Source organism: Heterodontus francisci, chromosome 17 (assembly GCF_036365525.1).
Source record: "Heterodontus francisci isolate sHetFra1 chromosome 17, sHetFra1.hap1, whole genome shotgun sequence".
In the NCBI taxonomy this organism is placed as follows: domain Eukaryota; kingdom Metazoa; phylum Chordata; class Chondrichthyes; order Heterodontiformes; family Heterodontidae; genus Heterodontus; species Heterodontus francisci.
Genome location: NC_090387.1, coordinates 5,949,313 through 5,961,858, shown reverse-complemented (window position 1 = coordinate 5,961,858; position 12,546 = coordinate 5,949,313). Strand labels below are relative to the sequence as shown.

The following is a 12,546-nucleotide window of genomic DNA, read 5'->3' as shown; positions in this document are numbered from 1 at the left end:
GATTTTGGCAAGGCTTTTGACAAGGTCGCCTCATGGCAGACTGGCTAAAAAAAAAATTCCAGGAGATCTAGGGAAATGCAGCAAGGTGGATACAAAATTGGCTCAGTGGCAGGAAACAAAGGGTAATTGTTGACGACTGTTTTAGTGACTGGAGGGCTGTTTTCAGTGGCATTCTGCAGGGCTCAGTACTGGGTCCCCTGCTTTTTGTGGTGTATATTAACGATTTGGACGTTAATGTAGGGGGCATGATCAAAATGTTTGCAGACAACACAATGATTGACCGTGTGGTAGATAGCAAGGAGGATAGCTGTAGGAAGATATTGATGGTCTGGTCAGATGGGCAGAAAAGTGGCAAATGGAATTCAACTTGGAGAATTGAGAGATGATGCATTTGGGGAGGTCAAACAAGGCAAAGGAATACACGATTAATGGGAAAATACTAACAAGTGTAGAGGAAGTGAGGGACCTTGGAGTTTATGTCCACAGATCCCTGAAGGTAGCAGGACAGATCGATAAAGTGGTTAAGGAGGCATATGGAATCCTTTCCTTTATTAGCTGACGTGTAGAATATAAGAGCAGGGAGGTATGCTGGAACTGTATAACTCAATGGTTAGGCCACAACTTGAGTACTGGGTGCAGTTCCTGTCACCTCATTACAGAAAGGATGTAGTTGCACTGGAGAGGGTACAGAGGAGATTTACGAGGATGTTGCCAGGATTGGAAAAATGCAGCTATGAGGAAAGATTGGATAGGCTAGGGCTGTTCTCCTTGGAACAGAGAAGGCCGAGGTGAGATCTGATTGAAATGTACAAAATTTCGAGGGGCCTGGACAGAGTGGAGGTGAAGGTCTATTCACCTAAGCAGAGAGATCACTGACAAGGGGGCATAGATTTAAAATGATAGGTAGAAAAATTAGAGGAGAGATGAGGAAAGGCTTTTTCATCCAGAGGGTGGTGATGGTCTGGAACTCACTGTCTGAAAAGGTGGTTGAGGCAGAGACCCTCAACTCATTCAAAAGGAGTCTGGATATGCATCTCAAGTGCCATAAGTTGCAGGGCTACGGACCAAATGCAGCAAGGTGAATTAGAATAGGTGGATCGTTTTCAGCCGGCACAAATACGATGGGCCAAGTGGCCTCTTTCTGTGCCTTAAACTTTCTATGATTCCAACAGCCCTGTGGGTATACCTACCCCACATGGACTGCAGCAGTTCAAGTTGCTGGCTCATCACTACCTGCTCAAGGGCAATTAGGGATGGGCAATAAATGCTGTCCTAGCCAGCGACGCCCACATCCCATGAACAAATAAATATTTTTTTAAATCATGACGATGTCCATACATGAGCAGCAATATGACACGGGTGCTGGAATTCACTGACAGGAATGGTGGTGAAGGCAGAAATCTTCAATTCTTTTGAAAGGTACCTGGACATGCACCTGAAGTGCTGTAACCTGCAAGGCCATGGACCAAGTGCTGGAAGGTGGGATTAGATTGCGTGGCTAGTTTTCTCGGCCAGCAAAGACACGATGGCTGAATTACCTCCGTGTGCGCCACAATTCTATGGTTCTATGACACCAGGTTGATCAGTAATTAGCTGCACAGGATTATAAAGAAATGTTATGTGCAGTAGAAAAGATTTCCAACCCCTTTTTGTAAACAGTAACTCAATTGAATGTTAACCTAACAAAGGGATTAACTATCTGAAATACTGTCTTGCTTACAATCTTCTCCCCATACCCTTCATTCTCTAAAGGCAGCAACCAGCACTGCATTTGGGTTCCAATATGGTCACACGAGTGGCCTATTCTTGGCAAAGTGAGAACAAGTACACAGTGGGTGTTGGTATGAAGCTACATCAGTATAGGGCTAGAACAACAAAGCACAACTCTGCTCTTTCCCAGCAAGCCCTTCTGTTGTGTATACCAACACCAGCCAAAACTGGCCAACTCAGCTCAAGCTGGATGTCAAACCCAGGACTGCCATCATTTAGTTGAGATGTTAAACCAAGGTCCTGCCTGCACCATTCGAGGTGGAGCAAGGAGTTTTCCTTGGCCAACACTCCTCTCTCAAACACCATCAAAATACGATTTAACTAACTATTCATCTCATTTGCTTTTTGTGGCATCTTACTACATGGAAAGTGGCTACCTAATTAAAATGACATCTCCTAAATTCTCTGGATGTGCTTCAGGACATCCTGAGAACTTGGTAACTTACTACATAAAAACAAACTCTTTCTTAGTCTGCAGAACTAAAAGCCAAACCATGCTGCACAAATACCCACAGCTACTTTAATATAAGCAAAATAATGCAGATGCTGGAAATCTGAAATAAAAACAAGAAATGCTGTTCCGAAGAAGGGTCACTGACCCGAAACGTTAACTCTGCTTCTCTTTCCACAGATGCTGCCAGACCTGCTGAGTATTTCCAGCATTTCTTGTTTTTATCCCACAGCTACTTTGTTTGGAGGTCAGGCAAGCAGGAAGATAGTGCATCTGAATATTATTTTGCAAATAGTCTCTTCAAATTAAACAATGGCAACAATTTGTTTTAATCCTCACCTTTACAGACACCTACATATTTCCTCCCACCTTTTTAGGTCCTTCATTACCTCCTACTACAGACGGAATCAATGTCTGACTTATTTAAGACTGAGTCTGAACCACACTGACTAGCATTAGGTTTGACCCCAATCTGTGCTGAAGCTGGCACAGCTACCCAGCTACTAAACTGGGCTCAGTGCCCTCAAGTTGTGAAGGGGGAGGGGGAACTAGGAATCCCCTTCATGATCACTTTCCAAAGGCATCAGTTGGAAGTACAAGTGCCTGGTCATCGAGTGAGGACAGCAGTCAGATTTGGCAGTGAAATTCCACAGCAGTCAAATAGCCAGCCAACACTTACTACAGTGCTGCACAAACAAAGAATGGCTGGAGGACAGGCACCAAACTCCCAGCAGGGAATTATAGCCTTCTGGAGAGGGCAATGGGAGAACACTGACAGAAAGTAAAAGGTGAAGAACTAGGGAGTTGCCACCTTAGGTATCTCTTCTCTTCATCCCCAAGGAATGCTGGGCATTGCTCTTTTGACAACCAAAGCAAACTAAAACACAAACTTATTTTCTCTCTAGCAGAGATCAGGAGATACACACAGTTTGAAGTTCTTATTATGGGCCAAGTGAGAGACTCAAAAGATTTTTTAAAAACACGATTTATCGAGAGGAACTGCTCAACAATGAACAAGGTCCATCTAGTTCAGCTTCTGCCATCCTGGCAATCACATCACACAATAATGGAGTTGTTGACTAATCCCAGCAATCAATCTCTATCAATTAGTCTACAACAGACATGAGTGGAGGAGAATCCCCAGTGCTAAAGAATGTTGAGAACCATCGACCCAAAATCACCTGCTCCTCCCAAGCACTTGGAAGAGGATTTTTAATACCTGTGATGACAGGATTAAAAAATGCACCATATGAATGCCCAAATTAGACAACTCGCCAATACAATTAAAAACAGAATGTGGAACTCCATGTTTAAATCCCTCCAATCTGGTTTCCACCGCTGTCTCAGAACCAAAACGATCCTCAAAGTCACAAATAACATCCTGTGTGACTGTGACAAACCGCTCCTTCTCAACCTGTCTGCAGCCTTTGATACAGTGGACCACACCATCTTCCTCCAACACCTCTCCACTTTCGTCCAGCTGGATGGGAATGCTCTCAACTGATTCCATTCTTATCGATCTAATAGGAGCCAGGGAATCACTTGCAATGACTTCTCTTCCCGCTCCCGGGAGGAGTGGGCCAGTGGCGCAATGGATAACGCGTCTGACTACGGATCAGAAGATTCCAGGTTCGACTCCTGGCTGGCTCGGAAATTTTTGGTTGCCACACTACCAGAAGGACGTGGAGGCTTTGGAGAGGGTACAGAAGAGGTTTACCAGGATGTTGCCTGGTCTGGAGGGCATTAGCTATGAGGAGAGGTTGGATAAACTCGGATTGTTTTCACTGGAACGACGGAGGTGGAGGGGCGACATGATAGAGGTTTACAAAGTTATGAGCGGCATGGACAGAGTGGATAGACAGAAGCTTTTTCCCAGGGTGGAAGAGTCAGTTACTAGGGGACATAGGTTTAAGGTGCGAGGGGCAAAGTTTAGAGGGGATGTGCGAGGCAAGTTCTTTACAGAGGGTGGTGAGTGCCTGGAACTTGCTGCTGGGGGAGGTGGTGAAAGCAGGTACGATAGCAACGTTTAAGAGGCATCTTGCCAAATACATGAATAGGATGGGAATAGAGGGATACGGTCCCCGGAAGTGCAGAAGGTTTTAGTTTAGACAGGCATCAAGATCGGCGCAGACTTGGAGGGCCAAATGGCCTGTTCCTGTGCTGTACTGTTCTTTGTTCCCATACTGTTACCGCTGGTGACCCACAAGGATCTATCCTTGGAGCCTTCCTATTTCTCATCTACACACTATCCCTCAGTGACATCATCCGAAAAGACAGTTTCCACGTGTGTGACACCCAGCTCTACTTCACGACTACCTCTCTCAATCCCTCCACACTGTCTCTAAATTGTCAAATTGCTTGCCCGTCATCCAGTACCAGATGAACAGAAATTTCCTGCAATTAAAATATTGTTAAGACCGAAACCAATGTCGTTGGTTCCCATCACAAACTCCGTTCCCTAGCCACTGACTCCAGTCTTCTCCCTAGCAATGTTTGTGGCTGAACCAGGCTTTTCATAACCTTGGTATTATATGCGACCCCGAGATGCGTTCCCAACCACATATTCGCATCATTTACAGCATCCTTTTCTACCTCTGCCTCAACTCATCTGCTGCTGAAATTCTCATCCATGCCTTTGATTTCTTTAGACTTGACTCTTCCAATGCATTCCTGGCCAGCCTCCCACATTCTACCCTCCGTAAATTTGAGGTCATCCAAAATTCTGCTGCCCGTGTGCTTACTCGCACCAAGTCCCTCAGCACCCCTGTGCTCGCTGACCTACATTGGCTCTCAGTTAAGCTAAGCCTTAATCTTACAATTCACATTCTTGTTTTCAAATCCCTCTAAGGCCTCACCCCTCGCGATCTCTAATCTCCTCGAGTCCCACAAGTCTCGGGGATAGCTGCGGTCCTCTAATTCCAGCCTCTTGATTTTAGTTCCCAATTTTCATTGCTCAGTCATTAATGGCTGCATTTCAGCTGCCTAGGCCCTAAGCTCTGGAATTCCCTTCCTAAATCTCTCTCTCTCCACCTTTAAGATGATCTTAGAACTTATCTCTTTTTGGCCATGTCAAATTTTGTTTTATAATGCTGCTGCAAAGCACCTTGGGACATTTGACTGTGCTAAACACAAATAAATCTAAGTTGTTGCGGTTTCCCTGATGCTACACGAGGTGCGGAAGGGATGTGGGGGGGGGGGGGTGTGCAAGAAAAAAAAAGCCAGGAAAACTCAATTGCAACTCATTTGGCTGGTCACTTGTGAATAAATTCCACACATTCCTCAATAGACACATTCATCACAGGTTTCACTCAACCAATAGCCAAAACACTTGGCACAGCCTAAGTTGCTCATCACCACTCTCTATAACCAATTCCAAGAATGACACCCAGAACCATGGGCCTTTTACAAAAGAAAAATGATTTCTCAAAGTAAAACCTCACCTAACAAGAATTTTAAACATCTGCAATGTCTCGATTTTTTTTAAAATAGGGAATCAGAAGAATTCACGCTCGTCTTCCTCTTGCAATCCGACAGTCTGACCACATCACAATATTTCTGCTCCAACTACAAGGACAGTCGCTGCACAGAATTAAGTGCTGGTTTCTGTCCACATGGAACAGCTGGTGGATAGGAGCATTTAGACAACGCTTTCACAGACTGCAAACCAGCCATCCTGGCCACCTCAGGTCAGGCAAGAGTTCCACTTACCACAGGAGCCTCCATCACAATTGCGAGTTTCTTTTAAATGCATTACTAATGCATGAAAAAATGTGGAGAATGCTGTTCTCAGCTTTTTGATGAGCCAGTGTAAACAGGAAGGGACTCAACCCCAAAGGCAAAATGCAGCAGGCATTTTTATCATACTGACGGACAATAACACAACAATCAAGCACTTTTTTTGTTGTTTTCATATTGGAAAATGGTATCTGGTGTCCTTCACAATCTATGATATATATATTATACAGCCTCAAAGTATCACTGCCAGAAAGTCTTCTCCCAATACTTCAGCAAGTTTAACCAGCGAGATGCTAGAACCAGGATTGTCCCACTCCCAATCTCAGCTGAGGGAGCAGCTGGGAATGCGACAATTGGGATCTGCAACTCCATCTTAGGGAAGGGCTTGAAAACCATACCCCCACACCACCACTACCCCCACCCACCCCCCCCCCCCCCCCCCCCTCGACCGAGTTGCTCCACCTGATCACTGTCCAGTGACTGCTGGACATACAGACATATGGACATCAGGCAACCACTTGGCTATTGGCTCAATGAAATTGCACCCCCAGTAAGAAGTCAATACCACAACAACTTGCATTCATATAGCACCTTTAATGTAGGAAATTATCCCAAGGCACTTCACAGGAGCGCTGAGACAAAATTTGACACCAAGCTACATAAAAAGATATCAGGGCAGCTGGTCAAAGAGGTAGATCTAAAGGAGCAACTTAAAGGAAGAGGGAGGTGGAAAAGTGGAGAGGTTTAGAGAGGAATTCCAGAGTTTCGGGCCAAGACACAGCCACCAATAGTGGAGTGATTAAAATCGGAAATGCACAACAGGTCAGAATTAAGAGGAGCACAGCAAACTCAGAGGGTTGTAGGGCTGGAGGAGGTAACAGAGATAGGGAAGAGTGAGGCCATGGAGAGATTTGAACATAATGTAAAGGATTTCAAAAAGGGAGGCATTGCCAGAACAGGAGCCAATGTAGGTCATAGAGCACAGGGGTTGACAGGTGAATGGGAGAAAAATCTGAAAGATATCTGCCCTATTTTGGTAAACGTATCACAGACTGAGCACCCTGCAGACCAGGAGGGTCAACAGGTTCCGTCCAAGTCTGCTCAGTTAGTTACTGCCAGAGCACCATTTGCTCTGCTGCCATTTCCCTCAGTGTTACAGGCTTTTCTCCCAATCAAGGATATGCCCCAATAGATCAGCTGCTCTGTGGACCCTTCCTCCAGCAACTTGTGGCAAGGTCTTCTTTTTTCTTTTGGGCCTCCTTATCTCGAGAGACAATGGATACGCGCCTGGAGGTGGTCAGTGGTTTGTGAAGCAGTGCCTGGAGTGGCTATAAAGGCCAATTCTGGAGTGACAGGCTCTTCCACAGGTGCTGCAGAGAAATTTGTTTGTTGGGGCTGTTGCACAGTTGGCTCTCCCCTTGCGCCTCTGTCTTTTTTCCTGCCAACTACTAAGTCTCTTCGACTCGCCACAATTTAGCCCTGTCTTTATGGCTGCCCGCCAGCTCTGGCGAATGCTGGCAATTGACTCCCACGACTTGTGATCAATGTCACACGATTTCATGTCGCGTTTGCAGACGTCTTTATAACGGAGACATGGACGGCCGGTGGGTCTGATACCAGTGGCGAGCTCACTGTACAATGTGTCTTTGGGGATCCTGCCATCTTCCATGCGGCTCACATGGCCAAGCCATCTCAAGCGCCGCTGACTCAGTAGTGTGTATAAGCTGGGGATGTTGGCCGCTTCAAGGACTTCTGTGTTGGAGATATAGTCCTGCCACCTGATGCCAAGTATTCTCCGAAGGCAGCGAAGATGGAATGAATTGAGACGTCGCTCTTGGCTGGCATACGTTGTCCAGGCCTCGCTGCCGTAGAGCAAGGTACTGAGGACACAGGCCTGATACACTCGGACTTTTGTGTTCCGTGTCAGTGCGCCATTTTCCCACACTCTCTTGGCCAGTCTGAACATAGCAGTGGAAGCCTTACCCATGCGCTTGTTGATTTCTGCATCTAGAGACAGGTTACTGGTGATAGTTGAGCCTAGGTAGGTGAACTCTTGAACCACTTCCAGAGCGTGGTCGCCAATATTGATGGATGGAGCATTTCTGACATCCTGCCCCATGATGTTCGTTTTCTTGAGGCTGATGGTTAGGCCAAATTCATTGCAGGCAGACGCAAACCTGTCGATGAGACTCTGCAGGCATTCTTCAGTGTGAGATGTTAAAGCAGCATCGTCAGCAAAGAGGAGTTCTCTGATGAGGACTTTCCGTACTTTGGACTTCGCTCTTAGACGGGCAAGGTTGAACAACCTGCCCCCTGATCTTGTGTGGAGGAAAATTCCTTCTTCAGAGGATTTGAACGCATGTGAAAGCAGCAGGGAGAAGAAAATCCCAAAAAGTGTGGGTGCGAGAACACAGCCCTGTTTCACACCACTCAGGATAGGAAAGGGCTCTGATGAGGAGCCACCATGTTGAATTGTGCCTTTCATATTGTCATGGAATGAGGTGATGATACTTAGTAGCTTTGGTGGACATCCGATCTTTTCTAGTAGTCTGAAGAGACCACGTCTGCTGACGAGGTCAAAGGCTTTGGTGAGATCAATGAAAGCAATGTAGAAGGGCATCTGTTGTTCACGGCATTTCTCCTGTATCTGACGAAGGGAGAACAGCATGTCAATAGTCGATCTCTCTGCACGAAAGCCACACTGTGCCTCAGGGTAGACGCGCTCGGCCAGCTTCTGGAGCCTGTTCAGAGCGACTCGAGCAAAGACTTTCCCCACTATGCTGAGCAGGGAGATTCCACGGTAGTTGTTGCAGTCACCGCGGTCACCTTTGTTTTTATAGAGGGTGATGATGTTGGCATCGCGCATGTCCTGGGGTACTGCTCCCTCGTCCCAGCACAGGCATAGCAGTTCATGTAGTGCTGAGAGTATAGCAGGCTTGGCACTCTTGATTATTTCAGGGGTAATGCTGTCCTTCCCAGGGGCTTTTCCGCTGGCTAGGGAATCAATGGCATCACTGAGTTCCGATTTGGTTGGCTGTATGTCCAGCTCATCCATGACTGGTAGAGGCTGGGCTGCATTGAGGGCAGTCTCAGTGACAGCATTCTCCCTGGAGTACAGTTCTAGGTAGTGCTCAACCCAGCGGTCCATCTGTTTGCGTTGGTCAGTGATTATGTCCCCCGATTTAGATTTGAGGGGGGTGATCTTCTTGATGGTTGGCCCAAGAGCTCTCTTCATGCCATCATACATTCCTCTGATGTTTCCGGTGTCTGAGGCCAGCTGAATATGACTGCATAGGTGTTGCCAGTAGTCGTTTGCGCAACGCCTAGCTGTTCTTTGTGCAGTACTTCTGGCTGCTTTAAGTGCTGCGGATGTTAAATCGCTGGGGGCTTTCTTGTAGTTCAAAAGTGCAATGCGCTTAGCGGCTATGACAGGTTCCAGCTCTTCATTATGAGATTGAAACCAGTCTGCATTTCTCTTCGCACTTTTGCCGTAGGTGGTCAAAGCTGACTCATAGATGGCGTCTCTGATGTGGGCCCACTTGGTCTCAGCATCCCCTGTGGGAGTGTTTTGAAGGGCTGTTACAAGTGAATTTAGAAATTTTTGTAACAGCTGTGGGTGAGAAATTCTGCTCGTGTTGATGCGCGGGTGGCCCTTCTGCTTGGAATGATGCAACTTCTTTGGTCTGAGTCTAACCTTGCTGCACACCAGGGAGTGGTCGGTGTCGCAGTCCGCACTGTGGAAGCTGCGTGTGATTTGAACACTGTTTAAGGCGGCTCGCCTTGTGACAATGAGGTCTAGCTGGTGCCAACGACGTGATCTTGGGTGTAGACAAGATATAACATAAGATAAGAACTAGGAGCAGGAGCAGGCAACTCAGCCCCTCGAGCCTGCTCCACCATTCAATACGATCATGGCTGATCTCATCTCGGCCTCAACTCCACTTTCCTGCCCGTTCTCCATAACCCTACAACACTTTACTAATTAAAAATCTATCTCCTCCTTTAATTCACTCAATGTCCCGACATCCACCATACTCTGGGGTAGTAAATTCCACAGATTCACGACCCTTTGAGAGAAGTAATTTCTCCTCATCTCTTTTAAATCTGCTACCCCTTATCCTAAAACGATGACCTCTTGTTCTAGATTGCCCCACAAGAGGAAACATCCTCTCTACATATACTTTGTCAATCCCCTTAATCACCTTATATACCTCAATTAGATCTCCTCGCATTCTTCTAAACTCTAGAGAGTAAAGGCCCAAACTGCTCAATCTCTCCTCATAAGACAAGCCTCTCATCTCTGGAATCAATCTAGTGAACCTCCTCTGAACTGTCTCCAATGCAATTACATCCCTCCTCAAGTAAGGGGACCAAAGCTGTACGCAATACTCCAGGTGCAGTCTCACTAATGCCTTGTACAGTTGCAGCAACACTTCCCTATTTTTATACTCTATTCCTTTAGCAAGAAATGCCAAAATTCCATTTGCCTTCCTTATTACCTGCATACCAGTTTTCTGCGATTCATGCACGAGGACACCCAGATCCCTCTGCACCAAAGCACTCTGAAGTTTCTCTCCATTTAGATAATTATTTGTCTTTCTATTCTTACGACCAAAATGGATAACTTCACACTTATCCACGTGAAATTCCATCTGCCAAATTTTGGCCCATTCACCTAACCTATTCATATCCATTGTAAATTTCTTATTTTATTGCAAATTACTATCCCACCTATTTTAGTGTCATCTGCAAATCTGGCTATAGTACCTTCTATCCCTGCATCCAAGTCATTAATATATATTGTAAATAGTTAGGGCCCGAGGACCGAACCCTGTGGCACCCCAGTAGTTACATCTTGCCAACCAAAAAAGGACCCATTTATCACAACAGTTTTCTGTTGGTTAGCCAATCCTCTATCCAAGCTAATGAACTGCCCCTAACCCCATGTGATCTTACCTTGTGTATTAACCTTTTGTGTGGCACCTTATCAAATGCCTTCTGGAAGTCCAGATATACTACATCTACAGGATCCCCATTATCCACTTCGCTTGTTACATCTTTGAAGAACTCTAGCAAATTAGTCAAACATGATTTACCCTTCATAAAACCATGCTGACTCTGATGGATTGCGTTTTGATTTTCTAAATGTCCTGTTATTACTTCCTTAATAATGGATTCTAACAATTTCCCAACGACAGATGTTAAACTAACTAGTCTATAGTTTCCTACTTTCTGCCTCCCTCCTTTTTTGATAAGGGCATTATATTAGCATTTTTCCAATCCACTGGAACCTTTCCCGCATCCAGGGAATTTTGGAATATTATAACCAATGGATCTACTATCTCTGCTGCCACTTCCTTTAAGACCCTAGGATGTAGGCTATCAGGCCCTGGAGACTTGTCTGCTTCAATCCCAATAGTTTGCTCAGTACTTTTTCCCTAGTGATGATGATTGTTCTATGTTCTTCCCTTCCTATAACCTCTGCATTACCTGTTACTATTGGGATGGTACTAGTGTCCTCCACCGTGAAAACTGAGGCAAGATACTGATTTAGTGTCTCCGCCATTTCTGTGTTCCCCACCATTAACTCCCCAGTCTCATCCTCCAAGGGACCAACATTCACTTTAGCTTGTCTCTTCCCTTTTATATACTTATAGAAGCTTTTGCTATCTGTTTTTATTTTGCACTAGTTTTCTTTCATAATTTACCTTTGCTCTTTTTATTACTTTTTTAGTAACCCTTTGTTGATCTTTAAAAGTTTTCCAATCTTCCAGCTGCCACAGGCCTTTGCAATATGGTATGCCTTAGTTTTTGTCTTTATGTTACCCTTAACTTCCTTGCTTAGCCATGGATGTTTTCTCCCCCTCTTACAATCTTTCTTCCTCTCTGGAATATATTTAGTTGGGAGGATTTGAATATCTCCTTAAACATCTGCCACTGCTCATCAACTGTCCTATCTTTTAGTCTTCCTGCCCAGTCCACTAGGGCCAAATCTGTCCTCATGCCTGTGTACTTATCTTTATTTAACTCCAGAACGCTGACTCCAGTTTCTCGCCCTCAAACTGAATTTGAAATTCTAGCATGCTATGATCACTCTTCCCTAGAGGATCCTTAACTATGACATTAATTAATCCCACCTCATTACACAATACCAAATCTAGAATAGCCTGTTCTCTGGTTGGTTCCACAACATATTGCTCCAAAAAACAATCTCTAATACATTCAATGAACTCTCCCTCGAGACTCCCCTTGCCAATATGATTAATCCAGTCTATACACATATTAAAATCACCCATGATTATTGCTGTACCTTTCTTACGAGACCCCAGTATTTCCTGGTTTATACGGTACCTCACTAGAGACCTATAGATTACTCCCACCAGGGTCTTCTTTCCCTTGCTATTTCTTATTTCTACCCAGACTGATTCTACATCTCGATCTCCAGTACCTGTATCATTTCTCACTATATGAATCGTCCCCATAATTTGCAAGTCTTTGGAAAAGAGCACAGTGTGCATTCCAGCACCTGTTAGACCTATAAGTTTTGTTATTATTAACCAAAACAATCCTTTTGAGTACACAAGCCAGGA

At 45.2% G+C, this 12,546-nt stretch overlaps 1 protein-coding gene and 1 non-coding gene across 5 annotated transcripts in view; one reads left to right on the top strand and one right to left on the bottom strand.

Annotated features, from left to right (window-relative positions):
- The window catches only part of LOC137378698 (granule associated Rac and RHOG effector protein 1-like), a 193,619-nt gene that overhangs the window by 171,190 nt on the left and 9,883 nt on the right, over positions 1 to 12,546 (bottom strand). The window lies entirely within an intron of this gene.
- Positions 3,799 to 3,871, top strand: trnar-acg (transfer RNA arginine (anticodon ACG)). The gene has a single exon. It is a non-coding gene; the product is annotated as a tRNA-Arg (tRNA).